The sequence below is a fragment of the Pteronotus mesoamericanus genome, unplaced genomic scaffold (genome assembly GCF_021234165.1).
Source record: "Pteronotus mesoamericanus isolate MK-2021 breed Mesoamerican mustached bat unplaced genomic scaffold, CSHL_Meso_final contig_73, whole genome shotgun sequence".
NCBI lineage: Eukaryota > Metazoa > Chordata > Mammalia > Chiroptera > Mormoopidae > Pteronotus > Pteronotus mesoamericanus.
Window position 1 is genome coordinate 15,732,136 of NW_026555245.1, and position 12,652 is coordinate 15,744,787.

Here is a 12,652-nt window from a genome sequence, read left to right on the forward strand (position 1 = left end):
AGAATGGGTACATTCATACACTACTGGTGGCAGTATCTCACAAAATTTAAAGTGTATTTATCTTAATACCCAGAAACTCTCTTTCTGAGTATAAGGAAATCCTTTCATATATACTCAAGGAAACATGTATAAGGATACTCAATGCAACCTTATGTGTAATAATGAAAATCTAGAAGCTAATATCTATCAATAAGGTGGATATATTGGATGGCTATATAAGTCATGACAAATCATTTCTCTTAAAAAATATAAAGCAAATTTGGTAAAAATATTAACTTACATTATAACCAGGTAATGAGTAGATAAATGGGTCTTTGAATAGTATAATATTCAATAGTCATCAAATGGAAATATAATAAAAATATTCCATAATCTTAAGATGTTGGTCAAATATCGGAGTGTAGCTTTGATCAGGCCAACGCTGCACGGTGGCATTGGGCATCTCTCTACTCACTTAAAACAGGCAGAGCCCATTCCATCCGCCCTCAGGCCCTCTCCCTCTCCTATTAGCACCTTCCCGCAGAGTCTGAGACAAGTACTGAAAAATACTTATTGAATGGATAAACTCATAAAAATAGATATAGAGATATAGATTTATATTGAGAATGTAAAGTAAATAGAGGTGGGAATTAAAATATTCAGTTATCTTTTGAAAAGCAATGTGGCTCAACAAAATGGAAACTTGTAAAATACTGAATTCCTTTCACTCAGTTACTTATAAACTCTGCTTGCCTCTCCCCTTTTTCAGTCTGAAGAACAGGGCAACAATTTGTAAGTAATATGTTTCATCAAATTTAAAATAAGGTGGTCGTTTGAGAATAAAAATATGAAAAAGTCAACAAAAATCTTCCTCTGAGATGTCAGCTTAAGGTTATAACTGAATAAAAAAGTATTAGAAAAGAATATGTCTATTAGAAAAGAAATGGTCTTTGGAGAAACTCAGGAAAACAAAAGGTGAGAAAAACAAGGAAGGCACTGATTTTAGGCATCGTCCTGAAGAAGAGATGGCTCTCCTTCAGGCTGGCTCATAAACAGACCTCTCTGGTTCTGGAGCAGAGACGACGCACATTGCTGTCAGTGTCCCAAACCAGCCAACAACTTTGATTGATTGTCTGGGACCACCAGGACCAAGTCTGTGCTTCATAGCTCTGCTTACCATTCATTCCTGCCTACAGCTAGAGGTCCAAATATCAGCCTCCAGCCCATGTTTAGGCAGGGCTCTCCCATGGGATTTCTTAGGCAAGACCAATGGAAAAGGGGCAGTCACACTCCTGTGATGAGAACCATGGGATGCAACATCCCTTCACTCAGAGGGAGCAAATGAAGGCAACAGAGGGCGCAAATGGTTCCAGAAGTCTCTGAAGTCCACGTCTTCCATGCACGTACCCAGAGCTCCATATGGTACTCCAGTATTTTTTAAATAAACTCCCTTTTGGCCCAACATAATCTAGCTGTGTGTCTGTCACAACTGAAAGAGTTCTGACTATTATAATCAGGCAATCAGAGTCTAAAGCCATTGATTATTGTAATCATATAACTAACTCCCATTACTCTGATTGCAAACACTCAGCACAACATTTTGATTATAGTCTGGCTTCCAATGTATACTTTTTTTAACCAAGAGAGTACGTTTTTATTAGGTTGACATGACTGGTGAGCTTGAACTTGTTATTTCTCATTACAAATTAACTAATTAGAATTCCAGATTTTCTTGTGAGTTTAAGGATCAGAAGTCAATCTTTATGAGTCATACAAATTTTGAAGCATGAATAAAAGGGAGGGAAATGTAAAACTGAAGACAAGATTCTGGTAAATTCACCAGGATAATGCCACACTGTGAGGACACGGAAAGCTAAACAGCTGACTTTCACCCAGCACCACCCACAATGTGCCACACATGCCCTCTTTAACCTTTAATGGCTATAACGTAGAGAACAACTAGAGATGTTTTGTAAGATGAGAAAGGAAAAAAAGTCTGATACTGAAGTTATCATTAAAGCCATGGTACTCGTTAAAATACCTACACTTGCACTAACACCAGTGGTAATTTGTGTGAATCTTTAAGATGATGTACCAAAACCCACAGAATCCCAGTTCTTAAACCTAGAAGAACTTTAAAGATCAATTGCTTCTTTTCTGTTTTCTCTGGAGGAGAGGCAGATATTTTCTCTCCCAGCTTTCCAACAGCCAGAAGAAGGGCATGTGACATCTACTCAGCAAATAAGATGGTCCCACCTCCGAGTCTGAATCTGAGTACATTATTCAAAGAAGCAGAGAATGAATTTGGAATTAATCCCACTGCTGGCAGCAGTAAAGCTGCATTCATTATTTAGAATGAGGACCACTATTTAGCCACATTACTTATTTAGCCACAGATGGCGATGGAGTCTACCTGATTCTGTGTGGTAGGAAGAAAGGGGGAGCTTACAACCACTCTGGGAAATTGTCTCATTCTTAACAGCAACCATTATTTAAAAACAAAATCTCATATTGTGCTGAGATGAATATGCCTGTCATTTTCTCCTCCTACTACCTACTGAATTAAGTCACACACACCAAATCTGATAGTTCTTCCACAGCTGCTGAATGCCAGGCCTGTATTTCAGAAATCAACTTCTAAGGAACTAGTGGCCGAGAGAAAGAGAAAGAAGATAAAATGGAGGACATTCTGAATCTGCTTTTCCTCCTGATGCAAGTCAAGTCCTTGCTACGTTTCTTAGCAGTTTGGAAGCTAAGCAGTTCTCCTTTCCCATTAAGAACACAGAACCATGAACCCAAAGATTTCATTCTCTATTTTACCACTAAGTAGTCGTGGGGCCTTGAGCAAGTCACTTAAACCCTCTGTATCTTAATTCCCCCATTAGTATATGCTCCATAAACATTAAAGAATAGATGGATGGATTAATTAATTAATTAGGAATTGGATTTCTTGATTACCTATGCTTTGATTTCCTCCTCTATACAATTAAGAATATACCTACCCAAATGACCTATATGATTATTAGGAAGAAAGGGGTAGTGGATAATACATGTGAAAGTACTTTGAAGGATATGAAGCATTAAGCATGAAGGACAATGTACTATAGTGGTTGAGGACACAGACTCTGCCACTCAGACAGACCAGATATGAGTTTTAAAATCAGCTCTGGTGCTTACTAGTAGGAAAGGATCTTTTGGAAAGTTACTTTACCTCTCTGAGCCCCTTTTCAATGGAGATAGTTGCAGCATCCATTCTGAAATAATAAGAACTAAATAAGGTAAAGCCCTTAACTCAGACACATAGTATGTGCTCAAAAACACTAGAAGAAAAAGCAGTTCTGTAATGATACTAATTAAACAATGGAAGGACACGGTTCTTTTTGCATATTAATTGGATTATTCAAGCTGCAGGTGGAGAATGGATTGAAAGGGAGGCAGAGGAACTAGTCAGGATACTTGTATTAGCAATTGGGTCCATGTCAGTGACCTCTCTGGATCCAGTCTCAAATACCAAGCTATTTTCAAACATGCTCTTCCTCCCATCATTACTGCCTCAATGAATGACCCAATTAATCCCCAACTGTCTAAGTTAGAGCCTGGGAATGAATCAACCTTGAGGTTTTTTTACCCTTGTAATTAATCATTCATCAAGTAAATGTCTCTTCCTTTCAATATGTCTAAAATCTGAACCCTTCTCTCCTTCCACACCACCATCTAAATCAGGTCTTTATTAAGCTTTGCCTTAATTAGTTCAACAGTCTTCTGACTGCAGCCCAAGTTGCTCACCAATCTGTTTTCTGCATTCTAAGCACAAATCTGATTATTTCTGCGCCACACTTGAAAAGCTTTCACTGTAGACTGCATGATGAAGTCCAAACTCCTTAACATAGTTTTCAGGCACTGCTTGCTTGTCTCCAGCATCTGTCTCCAACTTTAGCTGTTATCACTGCAGACCTGTACTTTGTGGATCAGGCATGCCCATCACAGGTCCCATTCCACCCTTCCTTGCTCTTTATCTTCTGTCTAGGGTGTCCTTCTCTCCTGTTGATCTGGCCAACTCCAACTAGTACTCCATGACTCCGCTCAGGTATTATTTATATCTTGAAGCCACTTGTAATCTTCCAAGTCTGAGCTATGTGCTCTCCTTGCATCCTATGTCCACCCTAGCATGTTGTAGAGTGTTGTTGGCTCGTTCAACACCTATTTCAACCTCCTTTCATTCCCTACTGAGAAGTTAAAAACACTCTTGTATCCAATAGGCTGTGGCCATGTCACAGCCTATTCAACAGATGAAGAATGAAGATCCTAAAGTGGGTTTCTCTTTTCCACTTCTTCCTTTCTAGAACAGATTGATTTTGGGAGGCATAACAACCATTTTGAGACTATGAGGATGAGAACTATCTGCAAAACTCATAGAGAAGAAAGACAAAAAGACCCTGTGTTCTTAATGATATTGTTTAGGTGCCATGCTAGTCTTGAACTACCTTATATTTCATGCTGGGTGACCACATTCCTTAATTGTTCAAGTTGCTATTAGTTAGGCTTCTTATTACTTTCATCCAAACATATTCTTGACTAATACATGAGTATTGACTGGTTTTTCTTTTTCATATATTAGACAATGGACTACTTCAGGAATGGGGGTCTCTTTTTGTCTCTATAATCCTGGTATCTAGTTGTTCTTGGGACATAGTAGGCACTTACTAAATGTTTACGTTGAAAGGATGAATTCAGATATGTTGAAAAAAATGTAATTACTTTTGGAAGCCATTGCAAAGAACAATATAAGGCTTACATGTTAGTGTAATAATTTAACTGTGTAAGTGCCACATATGGAATGAAATTGATTATGATAGCAGCAAGGTTTCTATAATAAAGTTCTTATTCTCATGAAAACACCACTATGTCTCAAGACTCATAGATAGTATCATACTATCAACTAGGACCCAATGAAGATTTTAAGCAATTATAAACAATGATATTTTTGTGACAACCACATAAACTTTCAATACTATATAAAGAGAAATGCTAGTAATGTTGGTTCATCATTAATGCACATGGGATAAAAATAAATGTAAGGATTATATATAAATTCCACAACTTCAACAGTTCAAAAATCTTTACCACTCATTTGTTTTGTTAGCTCATTAGTCCCAAAAGTTTGAACTACTTGTATACCTGATAGATTAGCAATGACAAATAGGACATCATATGTAGCCTATTATATAGGCCAAATAATGGTAGAAATGGCCATATAATCATGGTAGTTAGAGACATGAAGGTTGTTTTCTGTGGTTTAAAAGTTAGTGGTTTAAAATAATAATTATTTTACTATCTGTTGGTTCTGTGGGATGACTGGATTCAGCTGGTTGGTTTTTCTGCTCCATGTGACATCAGTTAGAGCTAGAGGCATCCAGGCAGTTGACTAGACTGGAATATCTAGATAGCTCAAGTACATGGTTGACAACAGGTTTTGCCTGTTGTTTGGGAGCTCAGTTGGAGCTGTCAAATACAGTGCCTTGGTTCTCATCCATAGGCATTCTTCATGTGTCTTGGACCTCTCACAGTATGTCAGCTAGAGTCCAAGAATCAGAATGTAGAATCTACCAGTCCCCTTAAAGGAGGACACCCTAGCCCTGGCTGGTGTGGCTCAATGGATTGAGTGTCGACCTGCGAATCAAAGGGTCACTGGTTTGATTTCCAGTCAATGCGCACGCATGGGTTGCTGGCCAGGTCCCCAGCAGGGGACACATGAGAGGCAACCATACATTGATGCATCTTTCCCTCTCTTTCTCTCTCCCTTCCCCTCTTTCTAAAAATAAATAAATAACATCTTTAGGGGGGAAAAAAAAGGACACCCTATGTGAAAAATAAAGCAAAAAAATAGACCAATAGCATTCAAACTGACTGAAAATATTTCAACAAATTTGGCCAACTAGAAAAGCCATCAGTTACTCATTACTCACTAAGCCATGAGTCCTGAGAGCCCAAGCTGGTGATTTGACCTCAGGCAAGATTACTGCCTCAAAGAGGGAAAGTGTCAAGCCAAAACCAAGGCATATATTAGGAACCACTATCCCAGGTTGTTTGAAAAGTGGAAAATTTGATTCCAGGAATTTCAAAAGAAATAAATAACCTTTCCTTAACACTTCCTTTATGAACTTTGTGCTCAAGGTCTGTCCTGCCTAAATGTAGCAATTATCATCTCCATGTTTACAAAGGAAAGCAATATTCAAAGTTCTCCTAGTTGGTCTATCATTCAGAGAGGAAACATAGAAACAATGGCTAAGACCGTGAGTTTTGGCATTAGACTTGTCTCAGTTCAGATCTTGGCTCTTTATCGCTTACCAGCTATGTGAGTTTGTACATGCTATTTGACTCTTCTGTGCCTCTGTTTTTCCCTCTATAGAATGCAGATAATGATGGAACCAACTCACAGATTTCTTGTAGGAGTAAATGAGTTAGCATTGTGAAACCCTTAGAATAGTGCCTAGCATATAATAAGTACCATATAGGCTTTTACTATTATTAGCATTACTCTTAGAGTTATAAGGTATAGAAACCCAAACTCAAACTTGATTAAGGAAAAAAAAAAAAGGAATATATCAGTGCATTTAAAAAGGATGTCATCAGAACTCTTTCTCCACACCTCTGCTTAGCTTCACTTATTGGTAGATAACCCCCCAGCAGCAAGATGCTCTCTGTAACTTGCTACATGCAGCATGAGAGAGCATCTTGCCCCAAACTCCAATTATTATCCTAAAGTGTTTTCTGATTGGCCAGCCTGGGTCATGTTCCCAACACTTGCATTTGTGAAGAGGCAGGAGTTGGGGGGAAGTCTGACCATCCATTATATGGCCTAACTGGATTACATGGAATAGGGGAAAGGATGTTGTCCAAAAGAAGAAAGAGGGACACACAAAAACAAAAGGTTCTACAATAAGTAAGATGGGGAATCAAGAATTGAATCCTAGTCTGTCTTGTTGTTATTCCACAACAAGTCTTTTAGCCACACCATTCTCCTCTTCACATTTCGTTTGTTGTTACCCTCATGGCCATCATGACAGGTCAATTTTTTAAAACTTGTTTTATTCTGGGAAACTGTTTAACATCTGGGTGGCATTTTACCAAGAGATAACCCACCACATAAGTGACTGAATAGAAAAAAAAAATTCCTTGCACTGTACTTTGAGAAAAAAGAAAAACAAAAAACCTCTTACTATTCACATGCAGTTTCATTCCTTTGAAGAGTGCCAAAGGTTTTACAGATGCTAAATGCACCCAAGGGAGGAATAAATTGAAGGATTTAGAATGTGGCCTAAGCTTGCTACTACTATTGTGAAGTAATCACTCCACACACATATGGATAAATGCTCTATGCCAACAATGAAAACTGAACTGCCTGAACTACTTTCTGACCTCATTTAATTTGTCCATTTATATGACTGCAGATGCCTTTCTCCTTAGAATCATAAAATTTTAGAGCAGGAAAGGACTTTACAGATCATTTGGTTCAATCCTTTCATTTTCCAGGTGGAAACTACTGAAGCCCAGAGAGGGTTATTAGCCAGTGCAAGGACATATAGCAGGTTTAGCGCAGGTCTAGGAGTAGAAATCACATCTTTTATTTTCCCATACCATGCCCTTTCTGAAAAATCACATCATGTCCAAAAAACTATACAGTGATACAAAACACTATTAATTTCCTTCCTCTCTAGTCATGTGGATTGCAGTAAGTGTTTGGATGAAATCTGGAAATGACATGTTAATCATAAAATTTCAACAATACACACCAGTCACTACCACCAGAAGGCAATATAATTTGGTGAAATGATAAGACACATTAGTTTGGGCTGACCTTGTAAGAGGTCTACCTTTTGTATCTTTCTATCCTCCAGTAGGAGGTTAGTAGTCTTGGGCTGCCCTCAAACTGACCCCGGCTCCCATAGATCTGCTTCTCACCCAGAAAATATTCTCACCCAGAACTGGCTTTTCCCTTTCAAAAAATGAACTTTGTCTGTAAACCATTATTCCAGGATCATGCATCTTTATGTATGCATATTTAAATAAGAACTTCTGAGAAATAAGATCTTAAAATTAAATTTATACATGGATCTGCTTGATGAAGTTTTTGTTGTTGTTTTTGTCCTATTGTTTAGGTTTCTGATTGTTTAATGTTCACAGTTGCAGTCCACTTATTATTCATGGAAAACTTTACTTCTTAGAAGGCATCAGCTACAACTGTCTTGCCCTATGGCCAAATCATAAAATGATTTTATATTAGATAATCATATATCCAGGAGCATAAGGGCACAGTTGATGTCTAAGAGGTCTTTAAGTCTCCTTGCCTCTGATCCCTCTCATCACTGACCAATGCCAATTTATTGAAAAACTCATTGATGGAAATGCAACCAACCCTCAAAAGAAACAATAACTGTAGTTCTAGGTAAGCTTGATGTGAATCTCATTTTTAAAGTTTAAGTCATTGATATCGCTTTTAATTTCAACCTGATTACTCCTTACAACTAAAAAAAAATTTTTTTTTCTGTCTGTAACTCATGTGGAAGGAATTATCCACAGACCCTTTTTCTCTAGTTAAGGTCAAGAGTGATAAGTCCAGTGGTGTCCAACATTCTAGTTGTTCTGGTTTTCAATATATTTTGCTGAGATGTTTGCTGCAAGTTTAAGGAGCAAAGGTATAGTGTCTTCTTCACATTGATTAAGAATAAAGTAGGTAGGTTTCGGTTAACTTGTTAGAAAAGAAACAGACTGTCAAATGCTATCAGAGCATAATGGATGTTATGTAAAAATTAATATAAATGCATCAAACTAATGCCTCCTTAATAACAAAGCTATACCTGAATTCTGATTTTTTTTTTGTTAAGAGATAACCTAAAGTTTAAATTTACATTATGATTACAGCTTTTCTTTTATAAGTTGAAGCACATTATTTTGGTCTGTTGAGCAAACTCATTCTTATTCATTGCCTTTTAAAGTTGACATTTAACTTCCACAGCTGTACAGTTGGCAAGATGCAAAAGAATATTTAATATTCAAGAGAGCAGATTCTAAAATACCAGACCATTCTATTGTATGGAATGTCCTATAATTAGTGTACATTAACTGAAAAAAAAAAAAAAAGAAGTGCATATGAAATTAGCAGAGAACGGTTGAAGGTTCTCATGCATTTATTTCCTTGTCAATACTCATTAATCATATAAAACAAGTAATTCTAGATTTCAAACCAATAAGAGATAATTTTCTAAGAGACCATGTCCTCTAATACATTTACTAGCATAGAATTGAGAACAACTTTTGGTTCTACAGGCCTTGATGCCCTAAATCAAATAAGATAGGAATTAACCACACCCACTTCCCATTATAATTTGCTGTTTATCATCAGATATAATTTATTCACTCAAGAAATAATTACTGTGCATGTGCTGTAGGTCAGGCTCTCTGTTAGGTACCAAGTATACAGCTGACACAGTCTTGCCCTTCAGAGCATTGACTTCAGAGCAAGAAAAACAAACAAGAATGCAATTAATTGCAACCAAAATGGATAGCATTGGGATAAAAGAAATGCACAGTGCTATAAACACCCACAAGGAATCTACCATAGCAGTGGAGGGTAGCAGTAGGAAGGGAAGCTCCCCTGGAGGTGGAAATATTTCAGATGAGATTTGATGACTTCAGAGTCAAGAATGAATGTACACCCTGCATCTTGCTCCCTCAAAAAGTTCCACTAAAACTACATTAAAGAGACTTTAAAAAATAACAAATCTACAACAGGGAAAACAGGAAAATGGACAAGAGAAACAAATTTTGAAAATTTTAGAGAAGATAGACAACTGGTCTCTGACTTAGCAGAAAACTGAGTGCTAAATCAGCAAAGGAGGCCTGAGGGAGAGCTATTTGAGAAGCAGTTAGAACGCCAGGCCCCAACTCCACTCCTCACTGCTGGGTTGCTCCCAGCAGGAAGCTAGAAATTTATTCACTGGAAAGGATAAAAGAGAAAGTCCTTGATCAACAACATGGTTCAGTGACCATACACAATGAAGGATTAATATTGATGTGCCAGCCAGTTGCCAAGCTCATTCCAAGAACACAGGCATCAGCCCTCTACCCTTTAGATCGGTGAGAACTTCTCTGGGGAATCTGACGAACCCACAGGAAAGACTAAAATACTGCCACCAGGGCTTCTGCAAAAGGAAGAGGAGGAGGAAGAGGAAGAGAAGGGGAGGGGAAAGGGAGGAGGAGAAGGGGAGAGGTGAGGAGAAGAAGGTGGAGGAGGAGGAGGCCCATTTAGATCCCTCCAGTGAAGCAACAAGTCAAAAGCCTCACTCACAGGCTCCAAGCCTCATTCATCTCTCAGTCATGAAGAGAAAACCAAGGATTAATTGCCAAACACTTGAGGAAAGCCCGTGGCATGGAAGACAGATAACTATGAACAAATAATACAAACATAAAACAAGACAGCATTCTCAGAGGAAATAAGAAATTATATGCATGGAAGCAAAAAAAAATAAGGAAAAACAAACTATCATTAACATCTCCCGATAGATAAGATATTGCAGTCATGAAATGAAAAAATGGACCCTATAAAAACAGAAGGATTCAGAAAACAAAAATTGAACTCAATAGTAGGATTGAAGAGACAGAAAACAAAGTATTAATAGATAATAAAGACAAAAATAAAATAGAAATGACAAGAAAATTAGAGGAGCAGGGCAAGTAATCCAATATCCAAATAAAGAATTTCCAAAAAGAAAAAATGGGAGGTATAAATTATCGATGAAATAAATCAAGAACATTGTCATGAACTAATAGAAGAGTTTCTAGACTGAAACTGTTCACCAAGTACCTGCCCCAGTGACTTCCATAGCACTTACCATACATGCGCACAATTACTCTTCTAATTGTTTTACATACATTAACTTGCTAAATCATCATGATAACCCTAAAAAAATGACTGTATAATTATCAGCCCCATTTTAGAGACGAAGAAATTGAGGTACAAAATGTGCCCAAGGTCTTTAAGAGCAAATCCTGGGCATTCCAGGATTTGAAGCCAGATAATACAAGCCCAGAGCCTACAACACAGTACACAGGAGAAAGCACCATTGTGAAATTCCAGAATACACTATAGACAGCCCTAGCTGATTTTTTAAAGCCAGGGGTATGTACTATTTCTATAGTGCATGCAGAGCCCAGCCCCTGATCAATCAGCTGAGAGGAATCCCATGAAGACTTTCTTCTCTCCAATACCCTGTCCTACAAATTCCAGTCCTATTAGAAACTCTAAATTCTTCTTCCCACCTCCAAGCTCAGCAAGAACACACATTTTGTTCCATTGGTTTTAAATTCCTGTTCCGTTTGTTCTATCTGTTCTGCTTCCTCTGGTAAAGGTTGCCTATATCTCATTCCTCATGATAGTTTTATTCTTTAGATGTGTTATGATTTTTTAAATCAAGACTTCATTGTATTATTCCTAAGATAGTTGCCTCCACTTTTGATGACTACAGAAATAGTCCATTGAAAAGGGAGGCTAAGCTGATATCTTCACTGTGACTGTGGGAAATGTGAGTTCAGTACCTCTACTGCAGTTTGCTGGGCTTGCCTACACTTGTTGTCCCTGATATTTCTTTCTCCTTAAGAGGCACAGCCCAGTTCTCCTATATCTGAGACTGCTTTCTCTAATTGGAGTTGAGGGAGAGAACTCAGGGTCCTACTGTGGTCTGTGGCTGCCATTACAGATCTCAATGCTGAGATCAGATGTTTAGGGAAGTAAGCTGTTGGCATCAAATTCTCTAATATGTAGAACCCTGGCTGTCCCATTTTCTGCCGTGGCTAAAAACAGCAAAGTCAATGCAAAAATCCCGCTTTGAGCATATGGTCCAAGTTTGCAAACTCAAGACTCTTTCAGCTCCTATCTAAGCCCAGCCCACCAAGATCACAGCCCCTACCCTGGACTGGCCCAAGACTCCGTCCAGAGAATTCATCTCTTCCCTTCTCCCTTCTCACTTCTTCCATCCCCTAGCCTTCTCCTGCTCTACCCCTTTATATTCTTGAGAGTTCCTCAGAGTTTTAATACAGTTATCAAAGTTACATCTGGATTCATTATGCCTTCCCATATCTTTGCTGGAAATTCCAGATTTTAATGTAAGAAGGGAGCCAGCACTATGTGTTTAGCTCATCGCCTTGATGGAAGCCAGGAGCCCACCCTCCTCAAGGATCATCCTGAGGCTACTCCCTGTGGACCTTCCAGCCCACTTAGAGGTGCTACAGCAGCCTGTGGGTGGTGCAGGCCAAAAAGCTATCTGTGCTGGAGACATCAGGGTTAGAACCCACAGGGTTAAAATACCTGGCCAGAATTACAGCAGGTGACTGTGAAATGGCATGAGACTCCCCCAACCCTCCCTACCTCAGGCAGACTCTACAAAATAGCTTAGTTCTAATGTCAGTTTTCAAAGGAAGCAAAAACATTTAAATTGCTGGTGATGACACACACTCATATCTTCATAATGCACAATTTAATACTCAGAATTTTGTCATGCTTATAAGCACCTTTATTTCCGTATCATTTGTCTCTACATCATTACAGCAATTATGAAAGTGTGCATTCTTTAGAAAGATAAGTGGAAAAGAAATTTCTTTTCTGTAGTGACAGGTC

General features: G+C 38.3%; 1 protein-coding gene across 1 annotated transcript in view; it reads right to left on the reverse strand.

Annotated features, from left to right (window-relative positions):
• The window catches only part of CFAP95 (cilia and flagella associated protein 95), a 70,324-nt gene that overhangs the window by 21,189 nt on the left and 36,483 nt on the right, over positions 1-12,652 (reverse strand). The gene's annotated exons all lie outside the window — the stretch shown is intronic.